At 42.0% G+C, this 17,316-nt stretch overlaps 1 long non-coding RNA gene across 1 annotated transcript; it reads left to right on the top strand.

Annotated features, from left to right (window-relative positions):
• The first annotated feature begins 5,411 nt into the window (after nt 1–5,411).
• On the top strand, nt 5,412–12,258 carry LOC149971813 (uncharacterized). Its single transcript, XR_016491695.1, has 4 exons — nt 5,412–5,513; nt 6,137–6,278; nt 6,462–6,542; nt 7,615–12,258. It is a non-coding gene; the product is annotated as an uncharacterized LOC149971813 (long non-coding RNA).
• The last annotated feature ends 5,058 nt before the right edge of the window (nt 12,259–17,316 follow it).

The raw sequence follows: 17,316 nt of genomic DNA, 5'->3' as shown, positions 1-17,316 counted from the left end.
GTGATTATCCTGAATAATAAAGTGTTTATCTGTAAAACTGTTTGGTGTATGGCTAGACCCACACCGATTCTATATTTCTTCTATTGGCATAGCCTACCGCTAATATTCTACACTTACTTAATCCATGTTTTCCTGTAATAGTGACACTTGCTTTTCAATTAAAAGTGTATGTTGTCAAAAGCTTGTAGGTCTACCAAGAAACCATGTTGAGGCTGAGCAAGACCTTCAATAGGCTAGTAGACTGTGGAAATAAAATCGGGGAGAAAATCTTGTTATAGCCCAGATTGTTTTACATAATCTGGACCGTTGTTATTTCTTAGGCTAAGCAAACAAGGGGTAGCATATGCTTTTTTGCCCGTCTCTATAACAAGGGTTAGGCCTATATCCTCACATATCCCCTCATTTCGAGCCCTGCTTTTATCAGAAATGTATGGTCTACGGATTGCATGGTGACAGTGATTGTGTCGGTTAAACTAGGAACCCGGGGGGAGGGGGGGGGGGGGGGGGACAAGGTCAAATCACGACATCAGTGAATTTCAGGTCAAAGAAAGATGCCCGAGTTTCTGAATTGTAATTCTGAGTTGGATGACCAGTTCAAAATATTTTTCCCAGTGGTAGCTCGTTTGTTTTCGAGTTCCCAGTTGTCTTGAAAGCACTGAAGATGGAAGTCAGCCGAGTTCTTTTGAATGCACCACTAGAGACCTAGGCTACCTCTTCTTTCTGAATATGGCTACCTTCAACAAAGAAGCCCTTGTGTCTATATTGATGTGAATAATAGGCATATCTACACAGTAATGGTGGATGGCTGTGATATCAACTAGCCTAATCATTTTATTGAGGTGATATGTCTATTTTAGCTAAATCAACAAATTAAATTGATTTGATTACTCTGGAAAATATAATTTTTTGTACAAAATCATGTAGACGTAAGGCGTTCATGGTGAGATCTTTAATAATAAACTAAACAGACACGTGACGCATAACACATGTAGACGTTTTTAAGGTGTGCATGGTAAGATCATTCATAATAAACTTACAAGCAAACTGACATGACGTCTACATGACTTGTATGTGTCACGTGACATAGCTGTGTTCGAATACTCATACTAACCGTACTATTTGTGATGTAAATTGGGTATATAGTATGCTTATTGGTTATAGTATGGATATCGTTAGTACGCCAAACGTTCCCGGATGTCGCTTTTAGGGCCCATAGTGAAATTCTTACGAAAATAGATGTGGCTTCACAACGTTTTCAAATTTGAAGAAAATTGCGAAAATATGCAGCCGAAGAGCGGATACAACTTCATTGCTTTAACTTTTTATGGCTACAGGGGCAGTATTGAGAAGCTTGGATGAAAAGGTGCCCATTGTAAATGGCCATCTCCTCAGTCTCAGTTGTTAATATATGCATATTACTTTTAGTATTGGATAGAAAACATTCTGAAGTTTCTAAAACTGTTTGAATTATGTCTGTGAGTTTAACAGAACTCATATAGCAGGCAAAAACCTGAGAAATTCCACTTCCTGTTTTTTTTCTTCTGGGGGTGGCAGATCTTCAACCAAGCTCTCATTGAAATTACAGCGAGATATGGATGAGTTTTCACTTCCTACGCCTTCCTACGCCTTCAACAGTCAATAGAACTTTGTCTGATGACTCTAATGTGAAGGTGGGTCGAATGACACAGGAAATAGTCACCACTGCCACGAGTTGACCATGCATCCACTATGCGTGTTCACAGGGGAAGCACCTGCGTTCCACCGCTCATTTGAAGTCATTCTAATTCTCCGGTTGGAACGCTATTCAAGATAAATGTAAACAACATTCTAAAGATTGATTCAGTACATCGTTTGACATGTTTCTACTGACTGTTACGGAACTTTTGGACATTTCGTCATGTTATAGTGGACGTGCTTTGTGACTTTGGAATTGTTTACCAAACGCGCTAACCAAAGTAGCTAATTGGACATAAATAACGGACGTTTTCAAACAAATCAAGCATTTATTGTGGACCTGGGATTCCTGAGACTGAACTTCATTAGAATGCATCAAAGGTAAGGAAACATTTATAATGTATTTTCTGGTTTCTGTTGACTCCAATATGACGCCTAATTTGGCTTCTGTTCTGAACACCGTCTCAGATTATGGCATGTGTTGCTTTTTTCATAAACTTTTTTTGAAATCTGACACAGCGGTTGCATTAACCTCTCTGCGCACGGAACCCAGTAGCGGGATGAATTTTGACAACATACGGTGATCGCTACATAAATAGTCATATTAAACATTCATGAAAATACAAGTGTCTCACATGGGTCAAAAGCCTAGAATCTTGCTAATCCAACTGCATTGTCAGATTTAAAAAAGGATTTACTGCGAAAGAATACGATGCGCTTATCTGAGGATAGAGCCCCATAAAAAACAACTATTTCAACCAGCACTGGCGTAACAAAATCACAAAATGCAATAAAATAAATTGTTTACCTTTGACGACCTTCCTCTGTTTGCAATCCCAATGCTCATTGTTACACAATGAATGGTCTATTGTTTGATAAAATCTATTTTTATAGCCTAACACGAAACATTTTGTGAACCGCTTGTGTCGTGAATTCCGTCTCATTCTATTTTCAACGACACACTCGAGGTAAATACACACACAGAATGTGACTTTTCCAGTCATGTTTGGTTTCATTGCAATCAACTGGTTTGTTTGTAACACAACCAAACCTGATGGGTCATTTCGCGGGACGTATTGACTGAAAGAACCGATTTGAAGACAACAAGTAATGACATCATTGTGCACCAATGATTTGCCCGCTGTTTCGTTGATTGACTGTATTTTAACCCAATAACCACTGATCGTCTTGAAATCTAGCTGGGTAGATAGCCAATGAGCTGAGGTAAATGGCAATATGTAATGTTTATGTGTTGGAAGACCAACCCATGTGGGAAACTCCGACGTAAAGAGGGTCATTCGCCATTGAAGTTTCATACCGGAAGGAGCAACGCATGTTGCGCACAGCGTTGTTTTGGTAAAGCGCATATTCAGCTGTTTATATATCGCGACTAAGTCAGGGAAAGCTACATCTAAGTCTAGATATACAGATGTACACACAATTTTAGAAGAAATTGATCGAGGACGATTCATTTAGCGATTCCCAAATGGAGGAATATTTTTTGAACGGAGAGGACATAGTTTTGGACTGGTAAGTTCTTCTCATGCTATTGCCATTGTTTGAAATTAATAATATAAAATATTATTTTTTAAATGAAATAGCCTATCTGAGGATGTTGAGGGGAGGGCAGGCCCACAACAATGGCCAAAGTGAAACGGAGACAGTAGATGCAGCTGGTCTGTTGTAATATAATAAAGACAGTAGATCTAGCTGGTCTGTCATAATATAACAGAGACAGTAGATCTAGCTGAAATGTCATAATATAAATGAGACAGTATATCTAGCAGGTCTATAATAATATATTCAACCTTATGTTCCCTGTACTCTATATATATCTATTTAATAGACCTGTTGATACAGGGCTCATATGTGAAACTATTCTAACTGAACATTTTCTTTCACAGTGACACTGACTCAGAATGGGAGCCCCCAGTGCCAAGGTGTCCATCCCCCACTGAAGCTGGTTCATCCAGCTCCTGCCATAAGTGGTGTTCATCTGCCATATAGCTCACATAACGAAGGTTACATATGTAACCATGGTTATGTTTCACTATATTGGATAACTCCAATATATTGGTATACCCATACCAGATTTAGTTGATGCTAGAGGGATCTGGCCAGCCAGCGCCTGGACCAAGACGCAGGGGATGCCCAGCACCGCTGAACCAAACGTGAAGGGAAGTGCCAAATTTATCCGATAGTACCTAGCAAAGGTGCAAGAGGAAGCCCAGCTGGCCGCAGCACCGATATCAGCGAGGGGCACTCCTCTCAGTAGAGCCCAGGACTCAGCCACACCTTGTGTTGAATGTGACACCACAGATCCCAGCACCGGCCTGCCAGCCAGGCAGTATGCTGTTGTAATCATATCCACGATCCAGTGAGAGAGCCTCTGCTTTGATGTAAAAGCAATTCACAGCACACACATAGAAGAAGCCAGTCGGCAAAATGTGTCAATTACAGTTTGTGGCAGCAAGAGCCACCATACTAATGGATGCACACGGAGTCATAGTGTAATGCTAACGAAACACAAGTATACGACAAACCACGGGCGGAAGATACCACGGGCGGAAGATACAGATCAACCGCACGCAGTGAGTGGAGCACTCAAGAGGGGCTGACCATGTAACCAGCTGCTCCAGGCTGTGAGTATACTTCCATGCAAGATATTACACTTACCAAGCGAACTTCAGAAAGTCTGTACCTTAAACCACACAGACGTCTGCCGAGAAAATGAAAAATAACATGTAACGCGGCCATGGGGTCGATATATAGGGGCGGACCCCAGCCGTGACACAGGTGTACACGGGAGTAAATCCTCACCTCGGACGTATCCCTCTGCCGCGGAGTGATAACGATATATTGGAATGATCCGATATAGTGAAAGATAACAACATTCCACATGCCTGATCAACTATGCGAAGGAGATGTGTTGTGCTGCATGAGGCAAATGGTGGTCACACCAGTTACTGACTGGGTTTCTGTTCCAAGACCATACCTTTTTTTAAGATATCTTTGATCAACAGATGCACATTTGTATTCCCAGTCATGTGAAATCCATAGATTAGGCAGGGCTGTCCAACCCTGTTCCTGGAGAGCTACCATCCTGTAGGTTTTCACTCCAACCCTCATCTAGCGTACCTGATTCTAATAATTAGCTGGTAGATAAGCTGAATCAGGTTAGTTACAACTGGGGTTGGAGTGAAAACCTACAGGAGGGTAGCGCTCCAGGAACAGGGTTGGACAGCCCTGGATTAGGGCCAAATGAATTTATTTAAATGGACTGATTTCCATAAATGACTTGTAACTCAGTAAAATCTTTGAAATTGTTGCATATTGCATTTAAAAAAAAAAAGTTTTATCAGTGTACATTGGCCTCACAGTACAGTAATATTAGTTAGGATCATGGTTCCTTGCTGTTTCAAGTTCTCTTGTCTGAACCAGTCCTCTCCAGAATACCTTACACAGGCAGCCCAATTCTGATCTTTTACCCAATCATTGGCAAAGGAGTTGATCGTAAGGTATGTAGGTAATAGGTTAAACTGGCTATAGTAGCGAGACTACAGATCAAATTCCTTCCAACTGTAAGGAGGCCAGGTGCACACTGAATATGTAACCACTGACCAGCACTCTCCTCTCCAACTGCACTCACCACAGACAGACACCACAATCAATCTTCAAAATCATATTTTCTGTGTATGAAATGGACAGTTGACACATTGCGGATCTCTATCTTCCAGGTGATTAAGTGCAAGGCGGCTGTAGCATGGGAGGCTGGGAAACCCTTGTCCATTGAGGAGGTGTAGGTAGCCCCACCAAAGGTCCCCGAAGTGCGCATCAAGGTAACGGCCCCTTAAATGTCTCAGACAAATGCTCCTGTGTTGTATTTGCGCTCACATGACAATTCCAGCAACAACATAACCAACCACCCCAGCCTGCGGCAGACCTTTGTTTTGTGTGCAGTACCTTTGGTTTGTACGTGTGATTCAATATATCTTCCCCCTAGAATAATATGTATGTGAGCTCTTTTGCTCTTTTGCTCTGTAAAACAAAAAGGACATACTGTTTGAGGCAGGCTGCTTTTCGGCAGCTGATGGAATACTGTGGGGAGCATCAAGTGTGTTCCTTGTCTCCCCGCCCAAATGGATTTAGTAGGCCAGCTGTGAGGAAGCCATCTTTGGAATGTGTTCAACAGGGTGTTTAGAAAACGTTGTTATTCTAAGAACTTTACCACGTTCCTTTATTGTACTAGCTAGCTGTCTGTCTTGCACCATTGAGACACAACCTTGTGATAGCTTCTATTATCAACATAGCAGGTGCAGTAGTTGGTATTAAAGGAATAGTCCTAGAGGGTTGGGACTTGGTTGAACCATTTAGGATGTTTTAGGCTAGTTGGCAACACATACTTCATAGCTTACTGGTTGTATTGAATGAGAGAACCTAATGGCAATGTTGTGCGTTTCAGATCTTTGCGACGGGGGTGTGTCAAACGGATGCCTACACTCTGCGCGGCAGCAACCCGGAGGGACTCTTCCCTGTCATCCTGGGTCATGAGGGCGCCGGGACAATCGAGAGCGTGAGCGAGGGAGTCACCAAGTTCAAGCCAGGTGAAGGACTGTAAATATCAGCAAATGTATTCTCCCTAAAACAGTGTTTTCCTGTCCCGGCGACCCACAGGGGAACATGCTTGTTCCGGTTCCCGTCCAGTACAAACACTCCAGAATCAAATAATGCAATGACTTGATTGTGTTGAATCAGATGTTAAATGAAAGTCTATTTTCTTTCCCAAGGTGACACCGTCATCCCATTATATGTGCCACAGTGTGAAAATTCTGCAAAAACCCCAAAACCAACATCTGCCAGAAGATCAGGTAATTGGAATTCAATCTCGCCTGTCATCAACTATAGCTTGGAAGGTTGTGGTCAGGATTTGGTTTGCAAAATTGCAGGAAATTTCAATAAATTCCCTGGTTTACCAGAAATTCCAGTTGGAGGATTTCGAATTTATTGCTTATTCCGGGAACTTCTAACCGGGATTTCTGGAAAATCAGGGCACTTATTTAAAGTTCCTGGCATTATGCAACCCTAGTCAGGATCATTCATTGTTGACTCCCCATTTTCAACGTTGCCAAGTAGACAGTGAGCATATCTATAATGATAGTTAGATTCATCTTAGAAATAGTACAACAGTATTCTACTCCAATCTTGGGATTGCAATTGGTGCTGTGCAAGCGAAGAAGCAACCAGGCTTGCAAACACCAACATTGCAACTTCCACCAAACTGTCAGGCAGGTAGCCTAGCGGCTAAGAGCGTTGGGCCAGTAACCAAAAGATCGCTGGGTTCAATCCCTGATCAGACTAGGTGAACAAAAATCTGTCTGTGCCCTTGAGCAAGGCACTTTACCCCAATTGCTTCTGTAAGTCAATCTGGATAAGAGTGTATGCTAAATGACAAGAAAATGCATGTATGAAATAGCCTCTGGAATTTTTGGCATATAGAGAGCACTGGCAATGCAATGTTGGTTAAGGGCTTGTAAGTAAGAATTTCACTGTTGTATTCGGCACATGTGACAAATACAATTTGATTTGATTGTGGACAAGTTAAAGATGTCTGTCATGTGAATAGGGAATCGTGTCAGCTCTATCCATTGTAATTCTGTCTGAAACTTTCTGAATGGTTTCCCCTCACTGAACACACCCCTGCTGCCCATGACCTTTCCACAGCTCCTACTGAGATGGTGAGGCAGGAAACTGGGAAAGTAATTGAACTGTGGCCCTTTTTTTGCTCTCACATATGGAAGGTGTTCTACTCTTCACCACCAGAGGTCACTGTAGTTGGCACTTCAGGCTTGGACTGCAATGGCAAAATACCTTTCACTTTGCTAAGTAGATTGGCTTCCCCTAAATACTTGTCTTCTGATGATACTCAATCTGTTGTTTCAGAGGGTGGCTCTGGAGGCGTGCAACAAAGGCTGGGGCAAGAGCATCATCATCGGGTTGACAGGTACAGGACAGGAGATCTCCACTTGTCCATTCCAGCTGATTACCGGCCGTGTGTGGAGGGGCACAGCATTTGGAGGTGAATGTACACGGCACAGCATTTGGAGGTGAATGTCGTGGATGGTTTTTGACGAAGATCCTTGACTTTTCTAACATCAAAATATTTGGTATTTTTGATAAATGAGCAGCAATGTGGCACTAGCTATAGTACTAGAAATAAAAAATAAGTACAGTTTTTACATCAATTAGTTACGTTAGTCCATTCACATCTTTGTTCAAATTGAAAAGTTTCCAGCACAAAGTGTATTAAAGTCCTTTAAAATTGTATGCTAACCACTGCATTTTGATTTGTCTATTCCAGTGTCCGTGCCGTTCTGAAGTGCCTGCCATGTTGAGCCTCACTCACCTCTGCCTTTTATAAACAATCACCTTTCAATTGCTGAAGCACTTACCTTTCAGAATTATATTGTCACGTGTGCTCCCTCTCCGGCACACCTGTCACCATCGGCACACGCCTCATGACACTCACCTGGCCTCCATCACCTCCTTGATTAACCTTCCTTTGGTTCCTTCCCCAGGCATTATTGTTTCTGTATTTTGTCTGTGCATTGTTCGTGGTTCTTGTTTTGTATCATGTTTTGTTTATTGATTACATCACTCACTCCCTGAACTTGCTTCCCGAGTCTCAGCGCACATCGTTACAGAATAACGCCTCACCTAAGGGAGTTAAAAAAAAATAAAAAATCCCCCCGTTGGAGTAAAAGACGTCGGGTCCGGGAGCCGCTACAGGTTCTCATGCCTCAACCAGATCGCCAGGCTCCCCTGCCTCTGCCGGCTCGTCAGGCTTTCATGCCTCCGCCAGATCGCCTGGCTCCCCTTTCTCAGCCGGCTCACCGGGCTTTCATGTCTTTGCCGGATCGTCAGGCTCTCATGCCTCAGCCGGGATCACCAGTCTCCCCTGCCTCAGCCAGCCATTTAGTCATATTAAAGCCTAACAATCATCCAAAGTTACACAAACAAATTGTTTACTTATGCATCATGATTTGATTGATCATGGGGAAATCATTGAAAGCGACATCAAAACCACAGCATGTAAGACAATCGTGATTGAACTTTGAGAAGTATTTGGAGTAGCGTCATGCTATGACTAAGCCCCAACCCTAATCCCTACCCTGGAACACAGCTGTGAATAGACCTTTTAGAAACCATGGGAGAAATTAGCTCAAATTAGGACCCCAATCAGTTCCTAATGAAGGCTAAACTTAGATGTAGTCTTAAAAAAAAATAGGTGGGGAAACTGATTGCCGGTGAAAATACAGGCCATATCACAACCGGCCGTAATTCGGAGTCCCATAGGGTGGAGCACAATTGGCCCAGCGTAAGCAGTCATTGTTAATAAGATTTTGTTCTTAACTGGCTTGCCTAGTTAAATAACAAAAATACTATTGAAAGTTGTAATCGTAGAATGCACAAGGTGCAATTTCCAAATTGGGTAGTGCATCACCAATTTTCCTCATCATGTCAGTCATTGCATACCTTAAAGAGCTATTTATAACTTGTCAGAAATGTCCAGATCAACTAGCCCATCAGCCCCGCTTTTTAGCTAGCCTATAGACTTTGTAGTAATGTTCGAGTCACTCAAATGTCACATGAATACACATTAGCCATTAGCCACATTGGCCGTTAGCCATCGCTCATCCATAAATGTATATGTACATATTCTTAATTATTCGTTTACACTTGTAGGTAGTTGTGAAATTATTAGATTACTTGTTATATATTACTGCACGGCTGGAACTAGAAGCACAAGCATTTTGCTACACTCGCATTAACATCTGCTAACCATGTGTATGTGACCAATAAGATTTGATCTGATTTAGACATGGCAAAATGTATACAATTGCAAAAAAAATTGCTTTAAAACGGCACATTTTTCTCTGCACCTCCATGACAAAATGTGTAGAATTGTAGGAAATAAGCTTTAAACCTGCAAAATGTTCTCTCTGCCAACAAGAGGGGTGTGAACAGTTTGGGTCATGAGCCGTGCTTGTGCCCATAGAAATAGACATGGCGGGGGTGTGTAGAATGTTCCCCATTGCAGGGGTGAAAAAGGTTGGGAACACCTGGCCTAAATCCTACATTGATGACAACGACTATTCTGACTTACTGCCTTTCACTACTCTGCCTTTTCTCCTTTCCTTAGTCTGTATCATCACATCCAACTATCAAATAACTCTGGCTACACACTTTTCAAGGTAAGGGTCATTTTCCCTATCTGTAATCTCACACCTGTTCCTTTTTCTTCCATACACCTTTCAACATCCATAACAGCACATTTGTCTGTTCAGGTTGTGGCCAGTAGCAGCAACCCATTAATTGTCCATAACATTCCATTAATTCACCAAAGTTCAGTTGAGTTCTTGACTTGCCCAGTGCCTTTCAGACAGAGGGCTACACTATGACAGGGAGTTGTCACATTTCCCATGGTCTCGTTTCAGCCTGTGGCCTTAGCTTTTACTTCAAGGGTTAGGACTCCTTCCAGGGAGGTCTGTCCGCCTCAAATAGACAACTACTCAGATTGATGCAATTGTACAAGCCTCTCCCAGTGATAATTAAATGTCATACTTGGCTACCAGTGTCTGTTGACTGCTTTTCACTTCAATCCTCTTCCAATTTCAGTTCCAGGTTTCATCTTTCAATAACAACCAAACAAGCAGAAACTGAGAACAGAGTTGTTCTTGGGTATAGCTTAATCACTTCATCTAAATACAGTTTAATACAAAGCCCATCTACTACCATGTAGTGTCAAGTTCTGCAACAAAAACAAGCAATTGTTGTCACGATCGTTGTAAGAAGCGGACCAAAGCGCATCGTGGTGTGAATGCATCATTTTAATGGATGACGAAACCACGAAGTAAACTGAACAAAACAATAAATGAACATCGTCCGTGCCGTTATATATGAAAAGCATAATCGTGCTCACATAGACAATCACCCACAACCCACAATGACAAAACAGGCTACCTAAATAAGGTTCCCAATCAGAGACAACGACTAACACCTGCCTCTGAATGAGAACCATATCAGGCCAAACACAGAAACAGACAAACTAGACATCCAACATAGAATGCCCACTCAGATCACACCCTGACCAAACAAAACCTATAAACATACAAAACAAACTATGGTCAGGGTGTGACAATTGTTGAGGTTTCTACAGTTTACTCTGTGCAGATGGCAATCAACCCCTGATCTATAAAGGTGAACATGGTGTAGGCCTAAAATAAGGTAATGTTCTTGACCTTTACCCCCTGAGCCTGGCCTGTTGTGCTGCAGGATGGTATCGAGCCCATGTGGAAGGACGAGAGGAACAAGCGTGGTGGCAGGTGGCTCATCACATTGTCCAAACAGCAGCGCAGGGCCGACCTCGACCACTTCTGTCTGTGATGTATTTAAGTGTGTGGGACATACAGTTGAAGTCAGAAGTTTACATACACCTTAGCCAAATACATTTAAACTCAGTTTTTCACAATTCCTGACATTTAATTCAAGTACAATTCCCTGTCTTAGGTCAGTTAGGATCACCACTTTATTTTAAGAATGTGAAATGTCAGAATGATAGTAGAGAGAATTATTTATTTCAGCTTTTATTTCTTTCATCACATTCTCAGTGGGTCAGAAGTTTACTCAATTAGTATTTGGTAGCATTGTCTATAAATTGTATAACTTGGGTCAAACGTTTCTGGTAGCCTTCCACAAGCTTTACACAATAAGTTGGGTGAACTTTGGCCCATTCCTCCTGACAGAGTTGGTGTAACTGAGTCAGGTTTGTAGGCCTCCTTGCTCGCACACACTTTTTCAGTTCTGTCCACAAATGTTATATTGGATTGAGGTCAGGGCTTTGTGATGGCCACTCTAATACCTTGACTTTGTTGTCCTTAAACCATTTTGCCAAAATTTTGGAAGTATGCTTGGGGTCATTGTCAATTTGGAAGACCCATTTGCGACCAAGCTTTAATTTCCTGACTGATGTCTTGAGATGTTGCTTCAATAAATATTTTTTCTGCCTCATGATGCCATCTATTTTGTGAAGTGCACCAATCCCTCCTGCAGGAAAGCACCCCCACAATATGATGCTGCCACCCCTGTGCTTCACGGTTGGAATGGTGTTCTTCAGCTTGCAAGCCTCCCCTTTTTCCTCCAAACATAACGATGGTCGTTATGGCCATGCAGTTGTATTTTGGCAGTTTTGGAGCAGTGGCTTCTTACTTGCTGAGTGGCCTTTCAGGTTATGTCGATATAGGATTCGTTTTACTGTGGATATAGATACTTTTGTACCTGTTTCCCCCAGCATCTTCACAAGGTCTTTTGCTGTTGTTCTGGGATTGATTTGCAGTTTTCACACCAAAGTACGTTCATCTTAGGAGACAGAACTCGTGTCCTTCCTGAGCGGTATGACGGCTGTGTGGTCCCATGGTGTTTATACTTGCGTACTATTGTTTGTACAGATGAACGTGGTACCTTCAGGCATTTGGAAATTTCTCCCAAGGATGAACCAGACTTGTGGAGGTCTACCATTGTTTTCTGAGGGCTGATTTCTTTTGATTTTCCCATGATGTCAAGCAAAGAGGTACTGAGTTTCAAGGTAGGCACTGAAATACATCCACAGGTACATCTCCAATTGATTGAGCCTAAAAGAAGCTTCTAAAGCCATGACATAATTTTCTGGAATTTTCCAAGCTGTTTAAAGGCACAGTCAACTTAGTGTATGTAAACTTCTGACCCACTGGAATTGTGACACAGTGAATTATAAGTGAAACAATTGTTGGAAAAATTACTTGTGTCATGCACAAAGTAGATGTCCTAACCAACTTGCCAAAACTATAGTTTGTTTACAAGAAATTTGTGGAGTGGTTGAAAAACAAGTTTTAATAACTCCAACCCAAGTGTATGTAAACTTCCAACTTCAACTGTAACTGCTATCTAGTGACCTCTCTCTTACACACACAACATAGTACATCCATCCATGTAATTAATGTCTCAGAAAGTTGACTATGTTTATCTGTCATTATAATGTTAAATACATCTGGCTGTCCATGTGCGATGCAGCTCCTGTGCCTTGTGGGTGAAGCTTTTGATGACCATAGCAACGATGTTTGTGGGGCAGTAGTCAACATCCGAACGAAAAGAGACAAGGACATTTTCACTTAGGGGTTAGGGGTGTACTCACTTTTGTTGCCAGCGGTTTAGACATTAATGGCTGTGTGTTAAGTTATTTTGAGGGGACAGCAAATTTACACTGTTATACAAGCTGTACACTCACTACTTTACATTGTAGCAAAGTGTCATTTCTGTAGTGTTGTCACATGAAAAGATATACTCAAATATTTACAAAAATGTGAGTGTGTACTCACTTTTGTGATATACTGTATATATTTTTTAATGTAAATATATATTTAATTTATTACATTTCCTCGCTAAGCACATTAGAATGCTTTAATAAAGTGTATGTAAAACTCTTTTGTATTCATTGACGGCCTATTAGGTGTGACTTAATGCCTTGCTTCACCCTGTCCCACTCCTACAAACATGGTACAAAAGATGATTAAATATGTACAGTATGTTGTTTTAACTCTGGTAGTGGAGAGATTCCTCTTAAGTGTAAATAGATTTTGATATTTTTTGGAGAGCATCATGAAATACAGTGCCTTCGGAAAGTATTCAAATCCCTTGACTTATTCCACATTTTGTTACATTACAGCCTTCTGCTAAAATTGATTAAAATATTTTTTAAATACCCTTTAATGACAAAGCAAAAGCTGTTTAAAAAATATATTTTGTCAAATAAAAAAATAAAACTGAAATATCACATTTACATAAGTATTCAGACCCTTTACTCAGTACTTTGTTGAAGCACCTTTGGCAGCAATTACAGCCTTGAGTCTTCTTGGGTATGACGCTACAAGCTTGGCACACCTGTATTTGTGGTGTTTCTCCCATTCTTCTCTGCAGATCATTTCAAGCTCTGTCAGGCTGGATAGGGAGCGTTGCACAGCTATTTTCAGGTCTCCAGAGATGTTAGATTGGGTTCAAGTCCGGACTCTTGCAGGGTCACTCAAGGACGTTCGGAGACGTGTCCGAAAGCCACTCATGTGTTATCTTGGCTGTGTGCTTAGGATTGTTGTCCTGTTGGAAGGTGAACCTTCGCCGCAGTCTGAGTTCCTGAGCACTCTGGAGCAGATTTTCATCAAGGATCTCTCTGTACTTTGCTCCTATCAACTTTCCCTTTGATCCTGACTAGTCTCCCACTCGCTGTTGCTGGAAAAAAATCCTCACAGCATGATGCTGCCTCCACCATGCTTCACCGTAGGGATGGTGCCAGGTCTCCTCCAGACATGATGCTTGGCATTCAGGCCAAAGACTTCAATCTTGGTTTCATCAGACCAGAGAATCTTATTTCTCATGGTCTGAGAGTCTTTAGGTGCCTTTAGGCAAACTCCAAGTAGAGTGTCAGGTGCCTTTTACTGAGGAGTGGCTTCGGTCTGGCCACTCTACCATAAAGGCCTGATTGGTGGAAGGCTGCAGAGATGCTTGTCCTTCTGAAAGGTTCTCCTATCTCCACAGAGGAACTCTAGAGCTCTGTCAGAGTGACTATCAGGTTCTTGATCATCTCCCTGACTAAGGCCCTTCTCCCCCAATTGCTTAGTATGGCTGGGCGGCCAGCTCTTGGAAGAGTCTTGGTGGTTCCAAACTTCTTCCATTTAAGAATGATGGAGGCCACTGTGTTATTGAGGACCTTCAATGCTGCAGACATTTTTTGGTATCCTTCCCCAGATCTGTGCCTCGACACAATCCTGTCTCAGCACTGTACAGACAATTCCCTCATGCCTTGTATTTTCCCTGACATGCACTGTCAACTGTGAGACCTTATATAATGTAGACAGGTGTGTGCCTTTCCAAATCATGTTCAATCAATTAAGTTCACCACAGGTGGACTCCAATGAAGTTGTAGAAACATCTCTATTATAATCAGTGGAAACCGGATGCACCTGAGCTCAATTTTGAGTCTCATAGCAAAGGGTCTGAATACTTATGTAAATAAGATATTTCTGTTTTTTATTTTTAACACATTTGCAAAAAAATCTTAACCTGTTCTCGCTTTGTCAACATGGGGTGTGTGTAGATTAATGAGGATAATGTTTTTATTTATCTCATTTTAGAATAGGCCTGTAATGTAACCGCATGTGGAAAAAGTCAAGGGGTCTGAACACTTTTAGAATGCAGTGTAAACCTTTTCCTGATATAAGCATGTTATCTTTAATCATTTCTGATATATTACAGACTGAGAAGAACAGAGAAAAGAAGAGAGCATATGGAGTTACTCAGTGTGAACTTGTGTCATAAAGCAGTAGAGGGAAACCTTAATAAGTGTAACAGGAAGAATGCGTTTGAATTTTCATCCTAAAGTATACAGATGGTTTGTTTTCCTTTTCCTTTGCAGATTAGCCAATAGTGTATGAAATAGACTGAAACTTTCAGAATGTTCGAAATGTAATTAATCGATCTGACCTGATTCCCTATTCTATATGGCAGACAGTTTTACCATTTTTTATAAAGATCTGAATGTTGTGTGTTAACTATTGGCAGTTCATAGTGCATTGAGTTAAGATAGCACTACCAAACAATCACTCTCTACACTAGTAGATGATAGTAAGTATACTCTGAAGGCTACTCTGAGGCAATTTCCTGTTTAGAGTTGATAAAATGAAGGGTGTGTCAAGCCTCTTGTATTTGGGGTTTCTTGATACCACGTGGTGAGAGAGACGGTCAGGTTGTTGTGCTTCTACACATAGAGACTAGATGGACTAATGTGGGACTTCAGTCCCTTTGAAGTACCTTGTATTTGTGTCAACTCAACTTAAACCACTGAACTACCAGGCAATACTAGAGCAGGATGGCCTAGATAGACTGGTCTACCAGGGAACGTTGGTGCTGGTTGGCCTAGAATGGACTAAACTACCAACCAAGCAACGGTCGAGCTGGCTGGCCTAGAGGGAGGTCAGAGGTCAGAAGTGGAAGGCGGCAAATGGCTTTGGCTAAGATGGACAACACTGGTATGCATATTCTTAATTCCACTTCTTTTACAGACATTTATAGCAGATTACAACCCCTATGTGTTTCAGCATAGAGCCTTCATCAAGGCTGGCTGGCTACCTGGTTAAATCACTCCTGAGCAGCCTCCAGTGTTGACAGCCTCCTACCTGGATCATGGGAAATTCACTGAAATCTAAATGTATTTCAATCATCCACAAGGAGGCAGTATTGGACCACTCGATCAGTTTACAGCTGTACTGTCGTCTGTATGAATGACTCCATTGTGAAAACGTAATTTGAAAAAAGGAAATTAGGATTCCAATCTGAGACTGTCTTCATCTCCAACGTACACACACCGGGGGGAAGAGGTATCTGGAAATAGCAGCTGGAGGTTTTTTTTTCTGGTTTTTTTCTCTCTCCCACTTTTCAATTTTCCCCAATGCCTTCCTGCTCGGGCAACTTGTATATCCCATACAAAGGGGGCAGAGCGAGTCAGGCAGTGCACTGATTCTCAAGCTATGATGTTTTAACCCCATGCACTCAACACTCTCCGGCACGCTCAACATGAGGTTCCATGTTGTTCCAGTCTAGAGGTCCACAAGAAGTGTAGCCTAAATCCTCCTCTAGCTCCCATGACAGAATGTCACTGGCCTCTCAGTTCGAGAGTGAGATGTTCAGTCCCACTGTGCTTGGTAGGCTGGAGTACGGTGGCTGGGGCCGGCACAGAGGGTCACCAGACATACTACTGTTATCCATGACAGAGCTGTCAGTTTCTCACAGCTGTAATGATCTCTGCCGGTTTCTGTTTCACTCATAGCGGGACTACAAACACACATCCACACATTCATCTTGTGACTGAGACTTGTGATGCTGTTCAGGGGCCTACATTTATGGTGCATGTAATGGATGGGCTTGGGGGAAAATGAGGCCGTCTATAAAATGCAAGACTTGTGTCTACAGGGTGGCAGGTAGCCTCTGTTCTTGACTGACTTGCCAAGTTAAATAAAGGTAAAATAAAGAAATTATGCTAATTACAGACACACACATAAACACAGACAAGCTCTTAAAATGTGTTTAAAAGGTGTTTGACCTCCAAACAAACAAATAACTAACATGTGTGTCAGAGACTGTATATTCCTCAAAGCCTCCCCTGTCATCCACCTTTGAGCCCTTCTCGACAGGCAGGAGTTTCAGACGGCGACTGCTCCTTTTACCCGGGTAATGGGGGGAGAAAAAGCGTGTTAATTGCCCTTGACTGGTTGAAAGTAAATGAATTATTGATTGGCTTCTCAACTCCTCTTCTGTACTTACATACCCTTACAAATCCTTTTATCTTCTTTCTGTGTCAGTACATTTCCTTATTCTTTTATTATTATGCAGGAAGGAAAGCCCACGGACCGCTAACCAGCTCGCTCATTAGCCAAAATAGTTATTTTGCTGTTGCCGTTTTGCTACATCGAGGAGGCTTTGAAAAGGCACACTGAGTGGCTTCTTGGCTTCTCTCTTCTCTTTCTCTCCATCACACACCATCAGGCTCTCTCTCTGTGTCTT

The sequence above is a fragment of the Oncorhynchus mykiss genome, chromosome 25, assembly GCF_057628025.1.
Source record: "Oncorhynchus mykiss isolate SJ-2025 chromosome 25, ASM5762802v1, whole genome shotgun sequence".
Taxonomy (NCBI): Eukaryota; Metazoa; Chordata; class Actinopteri; order Salmoniformes; family Salmonidae; genus Oncorhynchus; species Oncorhynchus mykiss.
The sequence above is the reverse complement of the archived record's forward strand: the minus strand, read 5'-3'. Positions and strand labels throughout refer to the sequence as shown.